Below are 14,332 nucleotides of genomic sequence, written 5' to 3' on the forward strand. Positions count from 1 at the left end.
GGAGTAGTGATGTCAGTTTGAGGACTAAGGTGCATCCGATTCAGTTACTAGCTATGCATCTGAAACCTGGACAATGAGTAAAGATGACAGAAAAAGAATTGACGCCTTTGAGCTGTGGTGGTGGAGAAGAGCCCTGAACATTCCATGGTGGAGCTCCCTGATTAAGGCTGACTAAGAAGCAGGATTTGCCATATATCTCTTAAATAGCAGTCCTTTGAAAACCTTATAAACACTAGAGGAATAAGGACAGTTACAGTAGTGCATTGGTAAAGCCCAGACTGGAAGTCAGTTTTAATGAGGAAAAACAGTAACAAACATAGTTTAATAATTGGACGTGGACTGTATGTAGTTTGAATGTTGGAAAAGGCCTTGCCTCACACATTTTGAGCATGTTGCTAGAAGGGGTTATTCCTTTGAGGGGGACGTGATGTTGGGAAGGGTATAGGGTCACCAAAGGAGAGGAAGATCCTCAACCAGGTGGACTGATGAAGTGACTACAGCAATGGGCTCTTGTGTATCAAGAAGTATGAGGATGGTGTAGGATATGGTCGCTATGAGTCATACTTGAATTGAGAGCACCTAACAATAACAATATGCATAATAATTAAATATATAAATTTTAAAAGAACATATTTTCTAGTATGTTTATAGTATCACTTTTTTATATTTAAGTCTTTCATTTCACTGAAATTGAATTTTATTTAAATACTGAGTGTAAGTTTTTATTTTCTATTACTGTAACTTGAGTTAATTTTACCTTCAAATGCAGTGCTTCAGTACAGTTTGATTCCTTTTGAGAATCTATATATCCACCTTTGATAGACACTACAAAAATACCAGAAGAATCTATAGTCTGAGTTTCAATACTTCTGGAGTGGAAGTGCAAATTTTCAGCTGGAGATCAAATGCCTATGAACTAGTTTGAAATCCTCTGCAAATGACCAGTGCTATTGGCCTCATCCCATATATTGAAAAATCCATCTTCCTCCCTCTATCATGGATTTGAAATTACTGATTCACCATATTAATCCCCGGTATACTTGAGTTTACATCTCTGGATACTAATCTGTTGCATTGATTTGTCTGTTCCTATATAAGCATTCCATATATTATTAATTATTGTAATTCACAATACAGTATTTGTAAGACAGAACAAGTCTTTCATATTTTGATTCATAATTTCATCTGGAATTTACTTTAATATTTGATAGGAATACCTGATATTTAGATTATAAATATATCCCCAAACAAAGCAGAGTCAAGGTGAGGCATATAATGTTACTCATGGACTTATGTTCTGAGAGGGAAAGAAAGAAGCAACACTGCAGCACTGAGAACTATGAATAATTCTGCATAAGCCCATGAGAGTAGTCACCTTTGAGAGCATATTTCTAGGTAGAAATAAATATTTATAATTATTGCTGAACAGCATACTCCAATAGAACTTTCTGTGGTGGTAGTGGTGGTAGTTCTCAGATGTCAATGAGTCAACTACTACTTACAGAGATCCTATGAATAGCAGATCTGAACCTTGTCCTATATTGTGCCATTTTCACAATCTCTGATATGTTAAAACCCACTGTTACAGTCACTGTGTTGATTCCTCTGTGGTATAGTAAGGAAGTTCTATATGTGTGATGTCAAATATGATAATCACCCACTACAGGTGGCCATCAATAGCAATTTGAAATGTGACTAAGGTGACTGAAGAAATGATTATTTTTTTCAGCATATATAACCACATATGCATTATTATTCTGCTTTATAAAATTATTAACATATAATAGATTTGGTGATTTCCTCCTTAACTTGATACTATCAATGTCAGTAAAATTCTAAGGTTAATCAGGATATGTCAAAGGCAATTTGGTTAAAAAAAACTTAGCTGATGTTCTGTATGCTGGTACTCTGCAGGCTGAAAGAAACAACACAGTCTTTGCAAACAACAAAGTTTACAGGGAAGAAAATTGTTGTTGTTGTTGTTGTTATGTGCCATCAAGTCGCTTGCAACTCATAGTGACCCTATGTACAACAGCCCTAAATTCTGCTCTGTCCTGGGCCAATCACACTGCCTCTGACACACCCATCCCGATTACCCCAGTCACTGAATCAATCCACCTCATAGAGGGTCTTCCCATTCTGCGCTGTCCTTCCACCCTCTCCAAGCATGATGTCCCTCTTCAAGAACTGGTCCCTCCTTACAACATGTCCAAAGTATTTTAGATGGAGCCTCAGAATCCTTGCCATCAGGGAGCCACCAGGTTTAACCCTTTCCAGTATGAATCTGTTTGTTTTCCTAGCAGTCCATGGTTCCCCTTCTCCAGAACCACAGCTCAAAGGCATCAATTCTCCTTCTATCCTCCTTAGTCATTGTCCAACTCTCTGATGCATAACAAGTGATAGCAAAGACCATGGCCTGTATCAGACACACCTTAGTCTCCAGAGAGATACCATTGCTCTTCAGTACTTTGGAGAGGTCCCTAACAGCAGACTTTCCCATGGCACTTGGTGAGCATATCCAGGGCAGCATTTCTTAGCTGAAATACGTCAATTGGTATACCTTCTATTTCTGGGGCCTTATTTTTTGCTATTTCCTTCAAAGCAGCTTGAACTTCTTCCTTCATCACCATAGGCTCTTGCTCAAATGCTGTTTCATGAAATTCTTCTGTGTCTTAAGCATCACACATTAGGAATCCAAAAATTGTCAATTAAGTTCCAAGAAAGAGGAAATAGTTTTTGCTAAAGGATTGAAATAAATTAGGAAGGAAAATGTTATTTATTGAAGAGGTGGTATTAACCTCCACTTTGAATCTGATTCATTTCCAACAAGCAAAAATATAGAGATGTGGGGAGGAAAGAAGGAAAGAAAGACATAAGAAAGGAATGAGAAACAAACATGCAAAAGACATGGTGTGTCAACCAGCCTGGATAGATCACACAACGTCAGAAATAGGACTAATCAGGAAGCTAAAACTGAACATTAAATGATCTTGGATTTCTGGCCAAAGAATCTTGACATGACTCTTTAATCAACAGGAAAAAGGTAGTCAATTTAGATTACAGTCATCAGATCTTAGGACTCCAGTGAAGTAGATTTTAGAGTATCAAGAAAATAAAATTTTCCAATTCACTCAGTTGTATTACCTTGGAGATGTTTCATATATTCAGATGGTTGGTATCCAGTAAACGTAAGATTGAGAGATTATCCATCTCCCATGATTATTTTGAGCATTAAGAAAACTAAGAAAAAACGAAAGACATTTCACAAAGTATAAAACAGGTATGATAGAGATGCTAAAAATCTGTAACAAAGTAATGTGACCTGATATACTGGTAGAAAACCCAAATAATCCAAAACAAACAATATAACAACAGGTTATAAAAAAAGAAACTCTAAAAAGCAGTAAAAATATAGAACATTAACTATTTCTTTTCATGCATCTAAAAAAATAGTATTTCTTTCTTAGGTTTTGTGTATATTTTGGGGATGTTGGACATCTTTTTACGTTTCTCATTCAATTTCTTCTAAGAATAGCCGATCTGTATTCTTTATCTCTTTTACATGTACTATTTACTTATAGGTGTTCTGTGCTTGCAATATGTATATTAGTTTTATATAATATTTGCTCCCACCTTTGGTTTGTCTCTTTTCTTTCTCTCTTCTTTCTCTCTTTCTCTCTTTCTGTCTTTGCAATAACACCTAAAGTTTATTAGGTGATAGCCAAGACTGGTTAAGTTACAGTGCATACTGAACCAAATCGAGGAAGATAGAAGAATTGTCAGGAGCACACACACCACGCAGTTAGTTGCAGAGCCTTCTATCCATTTCCCAAGGGATCATCCCAGGAGTTGAGACCCAAGGTGTAAACCCCTGCAGACTGACAAAAAATCAAACAAATATGTCCTTGAAAAAGTTCAGACAGGATGCTTCCTGGAAGCAAGAATGGTGACGCTTTTTCTCACATATTGTGGGCATGTTGTTTGGAGGAGTCTGTCCTTGGAAAAGGACATCATGCTGGGACCAGATGGCCTGATGCAGTGACTATAGCAATGTGATGACATGTATCAGAGAAGATGAGGAAGATGCTGGACAGGACAGGGTTCAGATCTGTTGTTCACAGAGTCACTGGGTCGTAATGGACTCTGAAGTACCTAGCAACGAGTTTGCCTAGTCAAAGTCAGCAAACACACTTACGCTTTTCTCTATTTATTAAAAGATTGAACCCACCACATACTCCCAACAAATTCTTTTTCGCAGTCACCCTCACTTGTTATGTATGTTGTTGTTGTTATTATGTGCTGTCGAGTAGCTTGAGACTCATAGCGACCCTATGTACAACAGCTCTGTCTGCTCTGTCCTGTGCCAATCACACTGTCTCTGATACACCCATCCTGATTACCCCAGTCACTGAATCAATCCACCTCATAGAGGGCCTTCCCCTCCTGTGCTGTCCCTCCACCCTCCCAAGCATGATGTCCCTCTCCAAGGACTGGTCCCTCCTTACAACATGTCCAAAGTATGTTAGATGGAGCCTCAGAATCCTTGCCTCCAAGGAGCCACCCGGTTTAACCTTTTCCAGGACAAATCTGTTTGTTTTCCTAGCAGTCTCCAGCACCACAGCTCAAAGGCATTAATTCTCCTTCTGTCCTCCCTAGTCACTGTCCAACTCTCTGATGCATAACAAGTGATAGCAAAGACCATGGCCTGTATCAGACGCACCTTAGTCTCCAGAGAGACATCACTGCTCTTCAGTACTTTGGAGAGGTCCCTAACAGCAGACTTTCCTATGGCAATATGTCTTTTTTTTTTTTTTTTGGCAATATGTCTTTTAATTTCCTGGCTACTGGTGCCAAGAGTGTTGACTATGGAGCCAAGCAAACCAAAGCTGTGAACAATCTCAATCTCTTCACCATCCATCCTGATGCTGCCAATTGGTCGAGTGGTGAAAATCTTTGTCTTCTTGACATTGAGCCTCAATCCATTTTGGAAGCTGCAGTTCTTGTTATGTATGCATCTTTCAAAATAGTTTACAAAAGTTTTGAACTTTTCTTGCACTAACCAAAACCTATTGCCATTGAGTATATTCAGACTCATAATGATCCTGTAGGATAGAGGAAAGTTGGCCACAGGGTTTCCAAGACTATAAATAGTTCCAGAAGTTAACTATTTCTTCTTTCTTCCTCAGAGAGGCACATACAAAACCCAAACTCTTGGTTAGCAGCCAAATTTTTTACCACTGTGCCTCTAGGGCTCCCTTTGGGTTGCCAAAGAGATCCATTCCTAAGTATGTGTCTTTAAGTAGAATTTGTAGGTAAATCAGAACAGATGCATATGGTTAGCTTTTAGTGCAAGAAATAAGGTTCTTATTTATAACCATATGTACCTTTTCTGATTTGTTTACAAATTCCATTTAAAGATATATATAGGAATGGCTCTAGTTAGTAGCCCAGGGATTACCAGTAAAGACCAAATAGCAATACATGTAGAAATTGCTGAATTGGTGATGTTTTGTGTATGTATTTTTACAACAATTAAACACACACATATGTACCTACACACCTAATTCTGTGTTGTTGGTGTTATGTGCCATCAAGTCGCCTGGAACTCATAGTGACCCTATGCACAACATAGCTCTGCAGCCTGCCTGCCCTGTCCTGAGCCAGTCTCACTGACTCTGATACAGCTACCCCCATTGTCCTACTTACTGTATCAATCCATCTCATCTGGGGTCTTCCTCTCCTACGCTGTCCCTCCACCCTTCCGAGCATGATGTTCTTCTCCAAGAACTGGTCCTTCCTGGCCACATGCCTAAAGTATGTGAGACAGAGCTTCAAAGTCCTAGCCTCCAAGGAGAAACTTAGTTTCACCCTCTCGAAGACATACCTATTTGTTTTCTTGGTGATCCACATTATGTTCAAGACTCTTCTCCAGCACCACAACTCAAAGGCATCAATTTTTCTTCTTTCCTCCTTATTCATTATCCAGTGCTTTGATGCATAGCAAATAGTTGTGAGGACCATTGACTGGATCAGGCATACCTTAGTCTCTGGATTGATATCATTGCTTCAGGGAGATTAATTTTAATATTCAGGATATTTAATTGGAAAGCAAATAAAAGACATCAGAGGAGCCTTTTAGAGAATTTTAGGCTTTGAAGACTAAAGGGAAATCCATGGCAGTAGAAAATGTAATGGCAAAAACCTAGTCGAGAGACAAAACTCAGGAGATATATATATAATAAAAGGCAGGATTTAACAGCCATGAATAGACGAAACTTGTAGGAGCAATTGTAAGACTGTAGTCAAGAGTCCCAGGACTAGAGAAAGATAGGGCCACTAAAAGAAATTGACTAAGCTAAAACATGGGGCAAATGTTAAGTGTTTGAATACATTTTACATGACAGTAGGACACTCAGCTAGAAATTAGTAAGCCAAGTAAAATCCAAGGTACAGATTTCACAAAAAGATGGGGGATTTAGGGGATAAAGATTTTAAACCAAAATGAAAGTTAAAGCCAGGCACGTCTGCAGAAAACTGTAATTTGACCAATTATTTGAAGCCACATCTGTTTGGTCAGGAGAGTCCAAGACAAACGAGTTCACAAAAGACTCAATCCAGTGCCTCAGATCTCATTAGGAGCCAGCTCAAAGTGAAGTAGCTCAAAGTCATGACCAGGCAAATTCACACAGTTCATCTTTGTGGCCTTATACTGGCCAGAAAGATTTTATTTTTATTAATTCATTAGCCCAGAATCTAAACTTAATAAAACTATTAGCTCAAGATAATTGAATCCATGCTGCACATTGAATATTTATGCTTCTCCACCTGTTTCTGGTCACAGCTTCCTGACTTAGGCTCGAGGGATACAATTCACAGATTAGAGGGTTTGCATTGCTGGGCACAGCTAGAAAGGAGCCCTGAAAATCCATTAGCCATCAAGTTTTGGATATGATTGTGTTCATTACCTATCACATTCCCAAACAGCTCAACCTTGTGGGTTTTTCCCACTTGGTTACAGTGCGTTTTCACCAAGATCATCAAACACAAACTAACTGCCATCGAGCTGATCCTAACTTAGAGCAAACAACCCTATAAGGCAGAGTAGAACTGTCTCACAAGGATTCCAAGACTTTAAATCTTTATGGAAGCAAAGTGCCACATCTCTTTCCTGTGGTGCATCTAGTGGGTTTAAACTGGCAAACTTTCAGTCAACATCTAAGTGATTTAGCCAATGTACCAACAGGGCTCCTTAAGGAACTTGTTTTACTCCTCAGTTACAGTATGTAAATTCTGTTAAGAGTCATGGCATCAGTCATTACTGCCACCATTCAAGAAATATTCAAGTTCAAGGGAGAAATGCCATTTGCCCTTTGTTTTGTCATTCTTAACGAGCTGTCACAGTTTTTACTCAACATATCACTCTGCACATAGCAATGGCTTTCATTAAACACAGATGTGAAAACACAATTCTGTTTTACCAAAGTATATGATCATTTAAACTACTTTTTAACTCTTTTAACTCTTTCAGATATCTCCTCTTCCCAAATAGCAATTGTTTTGCACTGATCCACTTCAATAAACCATACAAACGGACATATTTGATAAAGTTTATTGCTATACAATACACACACAGGGATGCATCCCAAACCTTGAATTGTCATTCCACGATTTATTTATTTTATAAGATTGGGTTCAGAAGTGTGTTTCTTACAGCTAAATAAAATTCCAGTGATGGGATCTGCACCTGTGTAGACATGTGCCTAGTGGGTAATTCAGGCCATTCTCCAGGTAGCAACATCATCAGTTCCCCCTAGCAAGCAGCATATGCTTCTACAGTTGCTACTTCTGGCAAGCAAGAACGTTCTAGAAAATTGGGAAACCATGTCGCAGGAAATAAATGTACAAATCAAGACTCGGACTGGATTTTATGTGCAAAAGTCACAGTTCAGGGGCAGTCAGACATGCCTCACCTTTAACTGTTGCATTCATCCTCTGATGAGAGTGGTCTTAGCAGATTAAAGCCCCTCAGAATCTTAAAAAGGCCAATTCCACAAGCTGAGTTAAAATAACCCTGAAACAGAGAGCGCAGGGGAGTCTATACAGCAAAGCCAGGTTTAAATCTCCAATTTCACTCTTCTGAAGTCCCCACAATAGCTAACCTGGTGGGTTATCTGACACTCAGGCAGCTAAGTTCACAGGTGTAACCTCTTTCTAACTTGGTGGGGGAAAGTGGGTGAGCCACTGGCCTTTGGCATATCGGCTTGGAGCGAGATTCACAGTGTTAGGTTCAGTGCTGCAGTCTCACGGTAGTGGATTCGCCTAAGTGGCCAGAGAAGGTGAAAGGATAGAAGAAGTGAAGGTAGGAGTTGTCTCAGGCATGTGTTTGGGATACTTGGAAATTTCTAGTTTCCTAATTCCTTTCTGGGACTAAAGGAGCGCAGAGGATGCCTTGTGTATGACAAGAGGGGAGCTCAGGGAGGAAGCGCCTTTCTCTTGGGCAATACTGCCCTTCCTGGATAGCTCAAGAGCCACCAACTGGGACTAAGAGTGATAAGCAGGTAGGAGGGGAGAGGATGTCAAGGAGAAAATGGCCCCTAGCTCCCCACACCTTCATTCTCCAGGACTCTAGAATTAGTATCGCTTTCCTGAGCAGTTGAATCCCAGCTGAACTTGTAGGGTCTCAGAAACAAAACATATGCCACCCCCTTCTCTTCTTCATTTGGGGCTGCGCAAGGTGTGCCTCAGCTTCTAAAAGCCTACAATTGGCCTCCTATGGCCAGAAAAAGGGAGGAGGATTGTTGCTTTGAAATTCTGCTCAACTCTTAAGTGTTTCCAGTGCATTTTCACATTCCAGAGAAAGATAACCACTGAATAGAGTCTTCCTCCAAATGGTGACAGGCTTCAGAGCTGCTTTCATCCCTAAAAGTGCTTTTCTAGAACTTTTTTATCCAAGCCACAATTTTTAGGTGCCATGAGGGTATTCAAATACTTTATCCAAAGTCCTTGTTCACCAGTATCTCCCCTAAATTCCTGGGATTTAGAGGCAAGGACTGGAGGAGTGCTACAGAAAAAGCCGTTGAACCAAGAATTACTACAACATACAGTTCCTTTTTCAGACCTCTTTACCAAGCTATTTTTCTTAAATGTTCAGGGTGGCAAGGTCAAGTTATTTGCAACAATTCTTAGACCAGAGGAGTGAGGCGAACCTCCCAAGTGAAGCTGTGCCTCCTCACCTCTCTGGTCCCAATACCAGGAAAAGTTTAAAGAAACAACTAGGTTGTAATCACCCCTGAGTAAGGGCGTCAAAATGATAACTAACTCATCTTGGGAAGCCCGCTCAAGGAGACTCTTGCCTGAGAGAAGAGAGGGAGATTTGGGGTCCCTGTAGCAGTGCCTTCAAGGTGCTCAGGCAGGAGAGCAGAGATAACCCAGTCTCCTTCCTCATGCTCATTGGTAATCAATCCCAAGGAATACTCAGGAGGAGATGTTCTTTGCTGGGATTCCAAGGAACCATCTTGCCCCCAGTCCCCACATGGTCCTCTTTTTCTGCAGGAAGCAGAAACACTGGCAGAGTCAGAAAGTAGCAGTAGCGCGGTGCCAGATAGTGCCTTTTGAGCCCTGGAGTCAACTGCAGAGACCACAAAGCCTGGCTGAGGTCATGCAACACACTGGCTGTAGCACACCAGGCTGGGGCTTGAGATGCTCTGAGGTGAGAAGTCTCTACCCTTGGAAGCCCCAAACCCCCTCCCAAACTTTCTCAGAAGGCTGAAGGGAGAGAAGGAAATCGACATGTGTTTCAGGCCAGGGCTTCAGGAGAGCTAGTGTCTCCTTGATTTCTGCCTGCATGCCTACAGCCACCTGAGAGCTCAGGGCATTCTTTCTCCTACCCCAGTCAACCAGTTCTCTGGTTTGGTGAGTGAGCATTACCTGTGTGAGTCTTGCAAAACAGCCGACCACCTTCAGCAGGACTCACGCGTGAAGATCCATGTCTAGGGCGCTGGGCCGCAATCCAGGACGAAATTGCCTGTTAGCTTCGGAAGTGCCAGGGTCCTGGCTTCACGGACAGTGAGGCAGGTTGCCCAAAGGCTAACAGGGCTGCAAGGGGCTTAAGGAACAATGAGCAGCCCCGCCCATTTTCTCCACTCCCAGCCCTTGCCCAAGAAGAAGCTAGGAAACTTCTCCCAGGCTGGGAAAGATTTCTAGAGTTCGTTAGCGCTTCTGTGCACTTTGGGCAAACTGGAAAGGGAGAGCATAAGGGGAGTCCTGTCTAACTAAATCACTTGGTCCTTTCAATATTCTAGCAAGTGCCCCCTCTCAGCTCCTTGACTTGATCCTTCTAGGTTGACTGACTCCCAGTCTCTTCCCTCTGCACGACTTAGCTTCTGGGCAGCCACGCTCCAGCTACACAGAGCCTCATGGCCAAGTACTGCACTCAAGGATGCGGACTTCTCAGCCTATGACCCTTATGCTCCTCCTGAGGCATGCACGCCCCAAATGTGACCAGCTGCCCTCTCACTCTGACCGCTGCGCAGGTGAAATGTGGGAACTCTGCCTGCGCACTTTCTTCCCTTTGCTTGCTGCTCCAGCCAGTGCGCAAAATCCCACCCATTTCCCCCGAGCTCCGGAAAGAGAGTGGAGCCCAAGAAGTGTGCTTCTGGCTCGCCTCACATCTTGCTACCGCTGCTGCTGTCCCCGAAAGATGCATGGACTGTGGGGGTGGGATTAGGGGTTAGTGAAAGTCACCAAGAATTGCCTCTTCCTCGCTAACAGTTCGGTGCCAGCCAGCGGACTGATAGCAACGGGGAGGCGGCGGGTATTACTGACTGCTCCAGTGCGTCATGGGTAAGAGCTGCTATAGCTCCTCCTCCACTTCTCCACCCATTTTTTTTTGGGGAGCTGGCGAGAAGAGGGAGAGTGAAAAAGGCTGCCTACCTTAAAGTCCCCCTTCGCCTGTTAAAAAAAAAGGGGGGGGAAGGGGAAAAAGGGGTGGGGGAGGTGCTTTCTCGTACCTTTCCAAGGGAGAAAGAAAGTGCACAGCGCCTTCTAGCGTCCATACTAGAACAGAATGATGTGAGGACAGAGACTAGTGCTGGCTTGGAATGTAGGCTTGGAAAGCCACTAGACAAAGTTTTCCAGTTCTGGTCCTCATTTACAGCCACTGAACAAGTCTTACCTCAGCCAGAAGTGAACCTGCTTGCCTTCTGCCAGGCCGAATTGATATATTTATAAAGATCTACGCAACTTAATTTTACTGTTAATACGAATCACCTAATACTCCAAAGAATTCCCTATTCCACCTTTCCCATGTTCTTCCCTTCCCTTCATAAGGTGAGTCTTGGGACCCCAGGTAGGACTCAGAGCTAGAATCCAGGCTATGTTGGATGTGAGCCCAAGGATCTTCAAAGCTATTCCTGACCACCTACTTTCCAAGGTCACACAGCATAGGAGTGCTTTCTTTAATAAATAGGAAGGAACCCAGGAACCTGCTGGATTTGGACTGCAGTGGATGAGTCTCATTCTGGAGTGAGATACATTTCAGAACGTTCCTCCCAGCATTGCTCATTTAAAGTTTCAGCTGAGAGCTGTGAACCAACATTTGCTGCTGTGCAGGTCTCCTATTAATTTCTTTCTCTGAGATTCCTCCAGCTGTTCTCTTGAGGTGGCTTCATCAGCTTTATATTAGCTATGAAGTGCAAGCAGAGCAAAAGACTGAGAGTAAGAGCTGGGTAAGTGTCCCAAAGCCCACATCTTGCCTTCAGTCAGTTCCCCGTGTTGCTCTACCAAGATCAAGGTCTACCATTCGCTAGACTTTTAAATTAAAGTCAGAGTCCAGGTACAATTAAATTATCTTTCCCCTCTCAAATTTCCTATTAAGTTTATGCACTACCCTTCACCCTTCTTGGACCATCCTACCCATCAAATGCTGCAAATATCCCCACTCATATCCTGGAAAATCCCTTCCACAAGTGGAGACTGAATGTAAGAATGTAAGGCCTTTTTGGCAAGAGCCAACACCAAATTACCCTCTTGGCTTTTGTTTACATGCAAGGGGGACAATTCTTGGAAAAAGACATGCTGGGAAAGGTAGAAGATCAGCAAAAGAGAAAAAGACCCACAATAAAAGGAATTGATACAATGTCTTTAACAATGGCTTTGAGTATGTCAGAGAAGGTGAGGTTGACACAGGATAAGGTAAGCTTTAGATGTATTGTTCACAAGGTTTCTGTGAATTGTAGTCAAATTGATGGCACTTAACAATAACAGCAACTTTCAATTGCTGAACACAATAAGCCAATAATAAATGGTTTAACAATCTCTTGCAGTCAGTTGGTCAAATGGTGGTTCTCCAGATTTCTTGGCACAACTTGGTGAGCACATTCAGGCAGCATCTGTTAGCTGAAATATCTTAATTGGGATACTATCTATTCCTGGGGCCTTATTTTTTGCTATTTCCTTCAAAGCAGCCTGAACTTCTTCCTTCATCACCATAGGCTCTTGCTCATATGTTGTTTCATGAAATTCTTCTGTGTCTGCCAATTCCTTTCGATACAGTGACTCTGTATATTCTTTCCATCTTCTTTTAATACTTCCTGGATCATTTAATATTTTGCTCAAAACATCCTTGATTATAGCACCTCAAGGTTTGAATTTGTTCTTCAGTTCCTTGAGCTTAAGAAACGCTGAGCGCGTTTGGCCCTTTTGATTTTCTGAATCCAACTCCTTGCACATTTCATTATAATATTTTATTTTGTCATCCCGTGCTGCCTTTTGAAATCTTCTGTTCAGCTCTTTAATATCTTGAATTCTTCCTTGTTCTTTGGCTTCTCTGCACTCCAGTGCAATTTTCAGTTTCTCTTCTGACATCCATTTTGATCTTCTCTTCCTCTTCTGTCTTTGCAATGACCGTTTGCACTTTTCCTGGATGATACCCTTGATATCCTCGCACAACTCATCTGGTCTTCGCTCATTAGTGTTCAAGACCTCAAACATGTTCCTGAGATGGTTCTGAAATTCAGGTGGGATAGACTCAAAGTCATATTTTGTTTCCCATGGACTTGGTTTAATTTTCCTCAGCTTCAGCTAGACCTTGCATATGAGTAGTTGGTGGTCTGTTCCACAATCAGCTCCTGGCCTAGTTTTCACAGCTGATATTGAGCTTTTGTAATTGTTCTTTACGCAGATGTAATCAATCTGATTCCTACGCATAACATCAGGTGAAATCCATGTATATAACTTGCGTTTATATCTCTTAAAAACGTATTTGTGATAAATAAGTCATTGTGCAAAATTCAATCATCCTCTCTCCAGCTCCATTTCTGTCACTGAGTCCATGTTTTCCAACTACTGAATCTTCTTTGTTCCCAACTTTTGCATTCCAGTCAACCATTATTATCAATGCATCTTGATTGCATGTTCGATCCATCTCCAACTTTAAAAGTTGGTAAAAAGCTTCTATTTCCTCTTCCTTGGCTCTGGTTGTTGGTGCACATATCTGAATGATAGTGATATTCACTGACCTTCCTTGTATGCGTGTGGATATTATTCTGTCACTCACAATATTGTACGTCAAGATGGATCTAGCAATCACTTTCTTAACTATGAAAGCAACACCATTTTTTCCTCACCTTTTCGTCTCCAGAGTAATATGTCATGTGATCATTCAACTCAAAATGCCCCATGCCAGTCCATCTCATCTCCCCAATGCCTACTATGTCAATAGTTCCATTTCTTCCTTAAAAATATCCAATTTTCCAACATTCATTGTTCTCACATTCCATGTCCCAATCACCAGTGTCTGCTTACAACTGTTTCTCTTCCTTTGTATTTCCATACTTGAAAACTCAACCTCCTTTGCCGTTTTTGTTATCTACATGTGTTCTGTTGTACATAGGGTTTTCGGAGGCCTGCTATTTCAGAAGTGGATGGCCAATCCTTCTTCCTAATCTGTCTTAATCGGGTGACCCAACAGAGTGTGGAAACTATAGAACAATATCATTAATTTCACATGCAAGCAACATTCTACTGATGATTATCCAAAAACGACGGGAACCGCACATCAGCAGAAAACTGCCAGAAGTCCAGGCTGCATTTAGAAGGGGTCGTGGTACTAGGGATGTTGTAGCTAATGTAAGATGGATCTTAGCTGAAAGCAGGGACTACCAGAGGAATGTATATCTGTGTTTCATTGACTATACAAAGGCGTTTGACTGTGTGGATCATAACAAACTGTGGCTGACTCTGAGAAGAATGGGAATCCCAGAAAACTTGATCATGCTAGTGAAAAACCTATACTTGGACCAAGAGGCAGTTGTCAGAATAGAGCAAGGAAACA

The 14,332-nt window shown here is 41.6% G+C and overlaps 1 pseudogene; it reads left to right on the plus strand.

The window, feature by feature from the left end:
• The first annotated feature begins 10,481 nt into the window (after positions 1 to 10,481).
• Positions 10,482 to 14,332, plus strand: part of LOC102847153 — a 20,064-nt pseudogene continuing 16,213 nt past the window's right edge.

The sequence above is a fragment of the Elephantulus edwardii genome, unplaced genomic scaffold (assembly GCF_000299155.1).
Source record: "Elephantulus edwardii isolate Elephantulus edwardi_28Jun2011 unplaced genomic scaffold, EleEdw1.0 scaffold00249, whole genome shotgun sequence".
Taxonomy (NCBI): Eukaryota; Metazoa; Chordata; class Mammalia; order Macroscelidea; family Macroscelididae; genus Elephantulus; species Elephantulus edwardii.